Here is a 12,336-nt window from a genome sequence, read left to right as displayed (position 1 = left end):
TGTCTATCTACCTGTACTTTGTTTAGGTGCATCTGTATACTTTGCGTTGTTGCTGTTTGTTTGTTAGTTTTCTCTGGGTGTGCTTGCACTTCTGTATGTTCAGATCTCTTTGTAGATCTCCATGTCTACCCTTGCATCTGTACCTTTCTTTCTAGACATGCTTCTCTTTTGTGCCACTCTTCCTCTTTCTTTTTCGATCTATATCAATCAAACTATCATCTGAAACTTCATGTTTTTATTGATTGCTGTTAGTTTGATTTGTTTAGGTAAATGTTTTAAGGCATGGTTTTATTGTGTATAAGCTGAAATGACATTAGGAGATATTCTTTCAATTTGTGGTCTTTAGTTTAAATGATACCCTGGGCTGTGTACAGTTTAGTGGAAAGGGGAAACTCCCTGAGATCTTTTGTAAACATTGGGGCTGGGATTTCCAAAGTGTTAATCACTTTCCAGAGAATGAGAAACACTCAAGGAAATGCAATTCCTTCATGGAATCATTCAGTGGTTTTTGTTAATGCCAGAACTTGTTGGGGGTCACAGGGCAATCAGGCGTTACTGGGCCAGAATCTCAGTGGTTCAGGCTTTTTCCCAGAGCTGAACATTTACCAAATAGTATGCAACAGTGACTGCCCAGTCCAGTGCTTACCTTTTATAAAAAGAAACATTCTTTGTTATTCCAAAATAAAATGCTACACATAGGAATGTGCCTGTGGGTGCAAGGTTGAATATCAGGTAGTATATAGAAATAGCCAGACATGTATCAGACTTAGAATAATCTCACATGTTCAAGTTTACCGTGATTAGGGTAAACAGACTTCTGTGTCAGTAGCCAAGTCCTTCAACACCCAGTCACTGGCAGCCCCCACCATAGCTATTCCTAATGCTACAAGGAGTCTCAAGGTCTGGTGAGCACAAGATCATTGGTGTGGAACTCCAGTGGTGGCTCCTTCGCTAAGGCGGTGGAGTATCTACCCACTGCTCACTGAGTGAGCAATTAAAAACGGAAAAATACAATTCTAATAACTTACCGTTATTATCATTTTATTTGAACAGACTGGCTCAGTTGTTTGGAGGCAGGCTGGGCTGAGCTGTTTAGAGGCTGGAGAAGTAGTAGGCACTTCTTAGTGCGCATGATATTTTGGCCAGCCATTTCAGGCCGGCCAAAATGTCCTGCACCGTTTGCACGTTCTCCACCCGGGCTGCATCATAGCCTGGGTGGAGAACATCCCTGTCTGAGTGCCGTACCACAGCGCTCAGACCTATTGCAACACTGCATTGCAGCGATGGGATTGTCTCAAGGGAGCTTGGGTGCTTCCTAATTCCACAGAAGCTAGGAAGAGAACTGAGAGGATGAAGGAAAGGCGGCAGCCAGCCACATCCAGGTTCAGGTAAGTCGTTTTTTTTGTACTTATTCATAATTTATATTTTAGTCCCACTTTCATAGTCATCTGCATACAGGAAAATATATTTCTTCTATCCCTATCCTGGAAATAGTCTAACGTGGCTCCTTATCTTAGTGTAGCTCTACTCTGCAGAGCAGACACAGTCTTTGTTTCAGGTGATGGTCATTAAAGCAGTTAGTGACAAGGGGTGTCTTAAAGTGGAACAGCTGAAACATGAGCACTATCATGGCTGAAGCCCTTGCACCTGGCAGGCATCAGCCTTTAGGAGTAGCACCTCTGGGATAAACCAAAGGGCAGACCCTGCCTGTGTGATTCCCTTTGCACAACAAAGGAGACAGCTATATCCACCTCCCAACACCCCCATCAAGCCAATGGGTGGTGCTCAGGGAAAGCCAATCGGTGGGCGTTGCTAAAAACGTCACTGCACACCTTACTGTCTGATACTTAAACCCAGCGCTCAGGAAATCCAGCAATGTAGCGTGGACAGAATGTTCCTCAGCCTCCATCTTGTGTCATCCAAAATGGGTCCCACCTGCCCCACAATCACAGATTTGCTTTCAATATGGAGTCGCGCCACCAGTCACCATGTATACTCCCCGTGCACACATAACACACTCCAGGATATCAGCACAGGGTCCACACAATAATAGTAGAAATTTACCCATGTGAATATAGTAGGCATCTCCATAGTCGACTACAGGGAAAAGGGCTGTTGTATACTTCAGATCAGAAAAACAGTATGTTGCCACCACTACTCCTTGATTATGTCCTTTAACATGGACAGTAGCCCTGGGTCCTAAAAAAGCAAGCTTTGTGACCCCTCCCACTGTCGGGCTCTCAGAACCTTTTCCACAGCCTAGGACACTGCATGAGTAAGTCAGTTGTGGTGGTGCATATCTGGATGCAATAACAGAAAGCTCAGAGAGGCACCACAATACTGCTCAAGTGGCATACAATGAAAAGCCCAGGAATTTAGTTTACCTGTTTAAGCTGTGCTCTTAATTACATAGGCCATATCCCATTTTGAGACCCCCTCTACCCTCCCATTTATCCTCCCACATCAATAGCCACGTTGTACACCAGTGTGGCTGCTGTTCAGCATCGCTAAATCTGAGTAACGTGGAGTGAGAATGGAGTGGTGAACAATGGGGTAGACTGGAGTGGGGTGAAATGTTGTAGACTGTAGTGTGGTACATTGGGATAGAGTGGAGTAGATTGGAGTGGGTTACACTGAGGTAGATTGGAGTGGAGTGGACTAGGATAGATTGAAGTGGCATAGAGTGGGGTAGACTGGAGTATTGAAGGGTGGATGTGTTAGAGGGGTAGATTGGAGTGGAGTGGAATAGGTTGAAGTGGAGTGGGTAAAGATTGGGGTGGTGTTGAGTGGGGTAGATTGGAGAGGACTGGAACAGGATAGATTGGGGTAGACTGGAATGGAGTTGGGTAGATTAGAGTGGAGTGGGATGGGGTAGATTGGAGTGGGGTAGATTGGAATAGAGTAGGGTAGATTGGAGTGGAGTGGAGTTAGGAGATTAGAATGGAGTATGGTGGGGTAGATTGGGATAGATTAGAGTGCAATAGATGTGAGTGGGATGGGGTAGATTGGAGTGAGGCGGAGTGGGATGGATTGGGATGGGATGGAGGGGGTTGATTGGGGTGGATTGGGATAGACCGCAGTAGATTGGGGTGGAGTGGGATAGATTGAGTTGGAGTGGGGTATATTGTAGTGCAGGAAGGTAGACTGGAGTACCATGGGGTAGATTGAGTGTATTGCAGTGGGGAAGTTTGGGGTAGACTGGGGTACATTGGGTAGATTGAAGTGGGATATTTTGGAGTGGGGAAGATTGAGGTAGATTGGGGTAGATTGGTGTGGAGTTGGTAGATTGGGGTAGATTGGAGTTGAGTGGGTCAATTTGAGTGGAGTGGGGTAGATTGGAATGGAGTGGGCCAGACTGGGGTAGAATGGAATGGGGTAGATTGGAGTGGGTGGAGTGGGATGAGGTAAATTGGAGTGGGGTGGATTGGGCTAGATTGGGCTAGAGTGAGGCAGATTGGGGTGGAATGAGGTAGATTTGAGTAAAATGGAGTGGGGTAAAATGGATGGACTGGGGTAGATTGGGATGGCGTGGAGTGCAGTGGGTAGACTGGAACGGAGTGGGGCAGATTGGGTGGGTTAATGTGGGGTAGACTGGAGTAGATTGTGGTGAAGTGGGGTGCATTGGGTAGATTGAAGTGGGTTTGATTGTGGTAGATTGGAGTGGGATAGTTTAGGGTAGATTGGAGTGGAGTGGAGTGGGGTGTATTGGAGTGGAGTAGACTGAAGTAGGGTAGGTTGGGATAGATTGGAGTGGAGTGGGGTTGGCTGCAGTAGAGCCAAGTAGATTGGAGTGAATTTGGGTAGGTTGGAGTGGGGTGTATTGGAGTGGGGAAGACTGAAGTAGATTGGGGTGGATTGGGTTGATTGGGGTAGATTGGAGTGGAATGGGGTTGACTGGAGTGTGGTGGGGTAGATTGGAGTGGAGTGGGGAAGATTGAGATAGAGGGGAGTGGGGTAGGTTGGGTAGATTGAAGTGACGACGAGTGAGGTAGATTGGGTGGATTGAAGTGGGGTACATGGGGATGGAGTTGGGTACATTGGGCTTGATTGTAGTGGGTTATATTGTGACAGATTGAAGTGGGATAGGTTGGGGTATATTGGAGTGGAGTAGATTGGAGTGGAGTGTTGTGGGTATATTAGAGTTTAGTGGTGTGGGTAGATTGATTGGAGTGGGGTGGGGAGTGAGATGGTGTAGATTGGGGTAGATTGGAGTGGAGTTGGATTGATTGGAGTGAAGTAGAATAGATTGGAGTGGAGGGGAGTACGTTGGAGTGGAGTAGATTGGGATGGAGTAGATTGGGATGGAGTGTGGTAGAACGCAGTGGAGTGGATTAGATTGGAGTGGAGGGGAGAGGGTTAAATTGGGGTAGAGCACAGTGGATTGGGTAAGATTGGATTGAAGTTGGAAAGATTGAGTGGATTGGAGTGTGGTAATTGGGGTGGGGTGGGGTAGCTTGGGATAGATTGGAGTAGATTAGATTGTGGTAGACTGGAGTGGGATAGATTGGGGTAGATTAGTGTGGAGTGGAGTGGATTGAGGTAGATTGGAGTGGAGTGAAGATAGGACTGGAGTGGAGATTGGAGTGGAGTGGAGTGAGGTAGGTAGGGGTAGATTGCAGTGGAGTGGAGTAGATTGGAGTTGAGGTAGGTACATTGAAGCAGGGTAGATTGTATTGGAGTGGAGTAGATTGGAGGGGAATGGAATATAGCTGTGGCCATTAGGCTACATCTCTTGCACCTAAGTGCATATGAGTATAGGCAGGGCCACTGGAATCATGCAGCAGGAGAGGGCCAAATTATGCAGCAGAGTTGAGTATTAATTCATTATTTTGTCATTTCTACACTTATTAAGACTGTGTGGATATTGTACCAGTATAACACCCAAATATAGGAACAGAAAGTTGACCAGTCCAGCTTTGCAAAGAGCTTTCCACTGAGTGGCAACACGCGTTGCTGCATTTTATGAACCATTTGAGCTAGAAATAAAATGGTTTTTTTTAGTTAAAATCTGCAAAATCTATAACTATGTGAAAATCATTGAGGCCTCACACCCACATAATTCCAGTGGCCCTCAATATAGGGCACCTGAAAGAGCTTTAGTGGAATGCATATGAGAATGAGGACATAGACCCAGGTTTTAGGGAGAAATGGAATAGTTGCTGTACTGCACAAAAGTGAAGCGCTCAAACAGACACATACATACTTTGTATGCGCAGAGATGAGGTAAAATATATATGAGACGGAGGACAGCGTTTTAAGTAGAAATGGATAAACTTCAGCGCTGCTCAAAATAGAAGCTCTTTAAAAAGTCAGATACTTTGTGCTTCAAAAGGCACAGATGTGTCCAAAATGTTTATATTGCTTAGTGGGAGCCTGGCCTGAAGCCTGTTACTGGAGTGCTTGTCCAGAAAGAACATGAAAGTCTGTTTCAGACTAGTGTACACTTTACTCAATACAAATGAGGGAGAAGGGGCGCATAACGATCCAGCATGCAGGCCCCAATAAATACAATGTAGCACCGAAGGAGTATGCAGTTCCTGTAGGGTGGGGAAAGAAGAGAAGGAGGCTAGGCTGGTCAACACCCTTACTCAGTAGTGGAGTGTGGGTGTCTCCCAATTTGGGAAGAGGGGCGCTCACACACCCAGTTGGGTGTCTTGCTTCATCATAGGGCTATCTTCTCATCAGGCCGGCGTTGCAATGCCTGACGGGCACCCTGTGAGAGGCTCTTTGTGGGAGATATTTTTCCCACGCCGTATAGGTGAGGTGCGTATGAGGGGGCCTTGTGGTGTAGATATGAGGAGAAATAAAATGAGGCAAGGTGGTGCTCCAAACTGAATTTTAATCCTCAAGCCCACTTGTCTCAATTAAAACTAGAATAGGGATACCGTCGATTATAATGGTCAGAAGTGTCTATATGTGTGTAGTCATGATCAACATGTTTCTTGCCTTATGTGTGTAAATCACTCGGCAATTCTTCAGGACCTATCTTGATACACTATCTACACGAGTGGTTGGTTATGGAAAATGAACCAATCACTCTGATGACCTTTCAATGAGGTACCTTAATAATACAAATCATGGGACTAACTCAATTTGGGTTCAAGTCACACCTCATCAATAGTTAGGCAGAGCAACAATTGTTACAAAAGGTAACGTCATCAGTTTTCCTGGAAAACAAGTGCTGGGAACCCACCCCTTGCTCTGCCTCGTTGGGAGGAAGCCTAGTGCACACTTTAAACAGACATACACTTTGTATGTGCAGAGAAGATGTGCAGCCTACGAACACAAGCAGTTACGCAGACTGCTTTAATATTCTGTGTTATTTGCTTGGTGCTATAAAAGGAAGCGTCGGACTGTAAAACAAAGTCACAAACTGCTTTAAGCCTGAGACATTTGTTTGGTGCTGTAAAAGGAAGAACTGAATTCCAAAACAAGTTAAGGCAACAACAACCGAACCTGTAGGATGAAAGTTAAAAGTAACCCAAAGGTGTAGCGTGAAAATGGGAATGGTGGACAGAATAATTAAGAAAAAGTACCCTGAATCAAAGTACGAGCAGCTGAAGGACAGCGGAAAGACAATAATCAAATGAAATCAATTAGTATTTGGTCCATGCTCCGTAGAAATAATAGGAAATGTTGTGAGGCATATTGTGGCTAATTAGGAGACAGCTAAAAAGAATGACAGAAGCTAGTAAATGGTAAGTAATGGGTGGGTTCCAAGCCATTTATTCTATACAATACCCTGTGCAGCAACAGCACACAAGCAGTTAGGCGAGACCTAAGAAGGAAGAAGGCACAGAAAGGTACTTTGAAGAGCAGAGCAACCTAGAGTGCCCAGACAGGCACACATGCATATAGGACACATACATGGATACAAACAAACAAACAGATACAGTTACCAGCACCCCATTTCCAACTGACACCCTTACACTCCAGTACTGCCATCCTCCCAACATCAGCCCAGCTACACAGCCAAATTCCTTGCACATTTACTCATAGGCAGTGGGCGGTTGATCTGGTTGTGTCTTAGTCCTGCATTAATAGTCACTACTTCTTCTACACATTAGTCCTAGGGCGTGGAAGGGAAAGAGAAAAGCAACTCAGAGAGCATCGAGCATCGAGCATCATGCCACATGTGAGGCCAGTGACAGCGCACAAGTAACTGAAAACCAAGTCCAGCTTAGATTGTGCCCCCTTCTACCACATATATTTAACACACAAACTGGATTGGTGTGTTCATCGAATGGGCTTGCTTGTGTCAGTCTGTCTGTGTACTCACAGCTCTAAACTCTATTTGCTGGTGCTGCAGCCAGGCCCGACCTGGGGCCATATTACATATACGGTTCATCTCCATTTTTGCACTATGGCACACCTTTCAAAAGGTGCACTGGGCGCAAACAGGGAAAGTGGGTCCTATTATGTGATGCCCCATGTGGGCAGCACTTCAGGAGAAATACGGAGCAGCTGCTTCAAAGCCACTCCATGTTTCATACTGCAGGTAGCATGCCGCCTACACTTTCAAGAGGGAGAGATCCACTTTCAGTCAGGTGCAGCGAGTGACTGCACCCTCCTGCAGTGGGATGTGGGGGTGCCCATGGGAACCCCTGGAGGCACACTGAAGGTGCACCACCTTTTTGTGACGCACTTTTAGTCTGCCTCCTAAAGGTATATTTGCCTCTGCGCCCACGTTAGTAATACGGCACGGGTGCAGAGTCAAAGTGATTCCCTTATTTGCAAGAGGGAACACCCTCTCATGAAGGCGCTGGTTCTGCAATTGTGGCAGCGCTATCAGTACTACAGAAAGGGAAAAACAAGCGTCCGCTGCCCCTTTTGTAATACCTTTGTGTCCCGGGGTGCACAAAACGGGCGCACACGTCCATTGAGCCCCCGGGTCACAGTATATAAAAAGGTCCCTGATCATAAAAGCTGCAGCTAGAAAGGTACCGCACATCCACTGATGCAGTTATCATTAGGGGAGCAGGTGCTGCATCATTGCATCCCAGGGGCTTGAGGGTCCCACAGCACCCCAGTTGAGGTTGTCTTTCAATACCCAACTGAGGAGCTAGGTGACCACATTCAATACGTGAGTTTGGCTGCTTGTAATCTGCTATGCCAGTGGATGCACCTGCGGGCCTCCCACCTCTCCCCCAGCTACGGAGATAATAGCCACACGTAAACCACAGGACAAAAAGGCATATATCTTGGTCTAAAATGTATGAAAAATAACAGCTGGCTGTGAGCACTGAATTACCATTATCTCTTCTCTAGTGCTGGCTTCCATGAGGCTTTTCTTACGGGTAAAGTAGAAAATTCCCGAACGTTTTATGACTTTAGAACAGGTCGACGGACCTCTCATGACAGTCTCCCCTCCAGTCCTCCTCGCTTCTTTCAACTAGTGTTGTGATTGGTCCGAGCGCTGTGGTTCGACTCTCAGAAGGGGAATGGGAGCCTGGGCATGGTACTCACCCGGCTGTGTAATGCAGCCTGGTGGGGAACACGCAAAGTGTGCAGGAATGTTTGGCAGGCACAAGACAGCTGGCCAAACAGTCATGCACACTTAGAGTGGGCCCTCCACTTCTTCCCCTTTGATCGCAGCCCGGCAGCTACCAAATATGAAATGATAATAACAAAGTTATTATCATTATTTATTGTTTCACTGCTTTGAAAGCAATGGGGTGACGTCCAACCCGTCTAGCTTCTTCCAAGCCTTTTGGTTACTGTATTGGTAGTTATGCTAACTTTTCCTATCCATGTTCCCGCCAGTAACACATTCTGCCCCAGTGTAATGAGTGGCTGAAAGGTTTGAAGCAGTTAGCCTTTGACTACCAGCCTCTCACCCTCCCCTTCTTGACAGTAACCTGCACTGTCTGTGCCACACCAAAAGGCAATTCAGAGGCTCATCTTGGAGCCTAGGTTAGATCTCTGAATCGCTCATAGGAAAGGCTAGTAAGGCTGGATGAAGTCAGTCACCAACCAGCCTGCCTCTTTGGAAAGCATGCATTCCTGAAACAGCATCTATTAGCCACGACCTCTGACGCCACTGTGCGGCAGAGTCCATTACTCACTACGAAGCTTTCAGAGGCTCCGACCTTTCAGTTACTGTCACTGCCCCACCCTGTCCCACGAGCTTGGCCGAGGTCCCAGCACGCCAGTAACTTTCTCTGCTTGGTTGCCATCAATGTTTTGGGACCAACGCATTCTGTAAACAGCCATATTACCACAAAGACGGTTCTTCTCAGGATTCGTAGCTACATTTTCAGAAAAAAAGTGTTGGTGTGTCTAAAAGGCTTTTGCCTGAGCTGTGTGTTTGTACATCCATGTACAGAAAATTAAGTAGAACTCTTCCTGGAGATAATGTAGTCCTGTGGTCATGTCAAAAATCCCAAAGGTCAAAGAGAAAGAAAATAGCAAACGTATATTGATTAAAAAATATATATATAACGATCATCGAATGAAAATACTTCTAGATTTCAGATATGTGGCTAAATAAGTAAAAAAGCGAGCAATGCATTTCAGCTATGTTACATTTGTAAATGAGTGCGCTGATTTCCCAAGTTCTTTTAATAAAAAAAAATAGGTAGCATTTCACCAAAGTGGAGATATGATCTGTTGTCTTGCACCGCATTTGGCTTATGCTTGGCCCAATATTCACCAGATCACCTTCAAGGACACACGATTCGGCCCGAAATTGAAACCTAAGCTGGGAGCTAAAATCCAAGCACTGATTTTTTACAAATTTCTGAAATTTAATGTGAGCCAATTCCTCTCTCAAGGGAGCTGAAGGTAACGCGGTTCTCGCTTATCACTCACATAGTGAAGTTATACACCCTGTTCTTGCTGCCGGAGAGTACTTGAGTGCTGCCAGAATATTTTAACCCTGTGATCTCACATTTGTGCAATATATTAAGTAGAGCATGTTTAATTAAGCCACCATTAAAAGACAAAAAACCTTGAAATTCTGCCCGCTCCAGTGCTCCTCGTCACGGTTGCCTGTGATGGTGTTTTTAAACTTAGTTCTGAGAGCTCTTCTCTGAAGAGTCCACAAGAGTCTTTCCTTGTGCTAAGGCCCCTTCACATTCCCAGTGGTCATTTGAGGGAAACACGAGGCTGGCACGTTCTCAGACTGCAGTGATCGCTCGGACCACAGTGATATCCGTGCCCATTGTGATGTGATGGGACAAGAGGCGAACCACAGTGGGTAAAGTATGAGATTTAGAAGGTGGTCACTGTGACATCAGCTCATAGCACAAACTCTGAAACACACATCAACAAACCCAAGAACCACAAACCTCTAACTAATATTCTGTTTGTACCATAAACACTTGAAAAAAGCACAATCTGAAAAGCTTACTCAATCATTGAGTCCAATGCCTATTCGTGTGAATGTGAGCCAAACTTTAGACCCAACAAGGGCACGGAGACCGCCTTGCTTAATGTTCAATCCTCCACCTGGAGTTTCTGGACATAGGATGTTTTGTTTAACATATGTTGTTTGGCAGCCGCCTTCTATAACATAGACCATTGGATCCATGTTAAGAGTAGAAGAAGTGGTTGTTGTGTCAGAGGTTATAAACAGGAAGTTCACATTATTTCTACAGGAACGGTATTCAGAGGTGAAGGTTGATGACTGCATGTCGTCTCTAGTAGAGGCTACCTATGTGGCGGCTCAGATGTCGTGCTTGTCACTCATGCTTTTTATTGTTTACTAGCTGTACCCGGCCACGCGTTGCTGTGGCTCAGTATGGTTAAATGGAAGAGAAAGAAAAGAGTAAGCGCACGTTTCTAATATGTTTAATTTCACAATGCTTGTGGGTATACCAGGGGCGTAGCTCGAGCTTCTGGCGCCCGGGGCTACCCCCCAGATTGCCGCCTATGGCAGGTAGTGGCGGGAAGGGGGGGGGATCTGGGTAAAAATGACCGCAAGCAACCGGGGTGGATTGGCAGGGTTTAAGTTACGACGCTACTCTCTACTCCACTGCATTAAGAAAGGGTGTGAAACTGCTGCGTAAGCATAGAACAAACCTCAAAGGTCAAGTCTCAGTTGATGAAGGCCCACCAGCACTAAAATTGTAGCTAAACGCATAAGTAAATGTATCCCTACCTCCTCTTTACACCACTCCATACTTAACTGCTGCTACAAGACCACAGCAGTAAAACCACCTACTAGACACCAAGCACAACACCAAAACCCCACATAGGTCACACTCTACACCCACCCTGTACACCACCAGAGCAGAAAAAACACTTTTACACCCTAAACAATGGCATTATGAGTGGGGGAAGAAGCCTGGAGGCCTTCTGGTCTTGCAGGCTCACCAACAGGAAGTATCCTGTGCTATACTGGCTATCCTCCACACAGACAGAACACCCTGAACGCACCACTGGACATCTTGGAGGCTTTCCGCTTTTACTATGCAGCCCTCTACACCTATAGTTGTTACTTGTATTTTCTCTCATGTAAAGGTTTTAATTGCATATATGATTACTAAATTAACTCCAGTAAAAAAATAACTCTCAGCAGTTTACCAAGCCAACTAATAGGCTTACCCAAAAAGAATTAGTCCTGCAGCACTTCAGTGTGCCCAAAACAGGACATTTAAAACTGATTGTGACATCAATCTGCAGGTGAACTCCCACCTTGTAGGCAGCCTTCAATATCATATTAATGATCTTGCAGCACCCTGCTGAATTCAGAGCAGAAGTCCATGCTATAATCCCAGACCAACTACAGGCACATGGCAGCGAACGCACATCTCATCTGCCTGGCTGCACGAGGTGGGCCAAGCCTTTTATTTCCTAGCTCCATGTCACAGTGACAAATCATTCACACTGTTTGAATTCCATTCACACCTGTGGTCTCGCTCCGCTCCCTCTTTTGTCTGCCCATCCTGGACTCCAAACTCTGCCTTAATTAACAAGCCACTCTTATTCTAGTAGTCACAACAGATTACTTTAATGTTATTCCTTCCCAGAGATCTCATTGTTCTTGTCAACAGTGGCAAATGAGTCCTACACCATACACAAATTATACATTTCTTTAAGTAAATTGTCAATAGTGCAACTTAACATCTCCATGTGTCTCTGCACTATTACCGTTTAAAATTTTCTCATACAACATGAGAGGCTTATATTTAAACATATTTCTAGGTTATTCACCATGTCTAAAAATCTCCCTCCTTTTTCTTAGACTTCACATCTTTGCTCTTTATCTCTATCTCCCCTACCCACGCTTCTCTTACCCATGCGCATTGTGCCCTCACCTGACTCATTTCCCCTTGTTTGCAGTTTCTCCCTACCACTTACCCAACTATCTCTTCCTTCCCCCTTTACCTTACC

General features: G+C 45.6%; 1 protein-coding gene across 1 annotated transcript in view; it reads left to right on the top strand.

Moving 5' to 3' along the window:
• The window catches only part of ALDH1A3 (aldehyde dehydrogenase 1 family member A3), a 292,251-nt gene that overhangs the window by 18,296 nt on the left and 261,619 nt on the right, over positions 1-12,336 (top strand). The gene's annotated exons all lie outside the window — the stretch shown is intronic.

This window comes from Lissotriton helveticus, chromosome 3_1, assembly GCF_964261635.1.
Source record: "Lissotriton helveticus chromosome 3_1, aLisHel1.1, whole genome shotgun sequence".
Lineage (NCBI taxonomy): Eukaryota > Metazoa > Chordata > Amphibia > Caudata > Salamandridae > Lissotriton > Lissotriton helveticus.
This window is presented reverse-complemented; position numbering and strand designations above follow the sequence as displayed.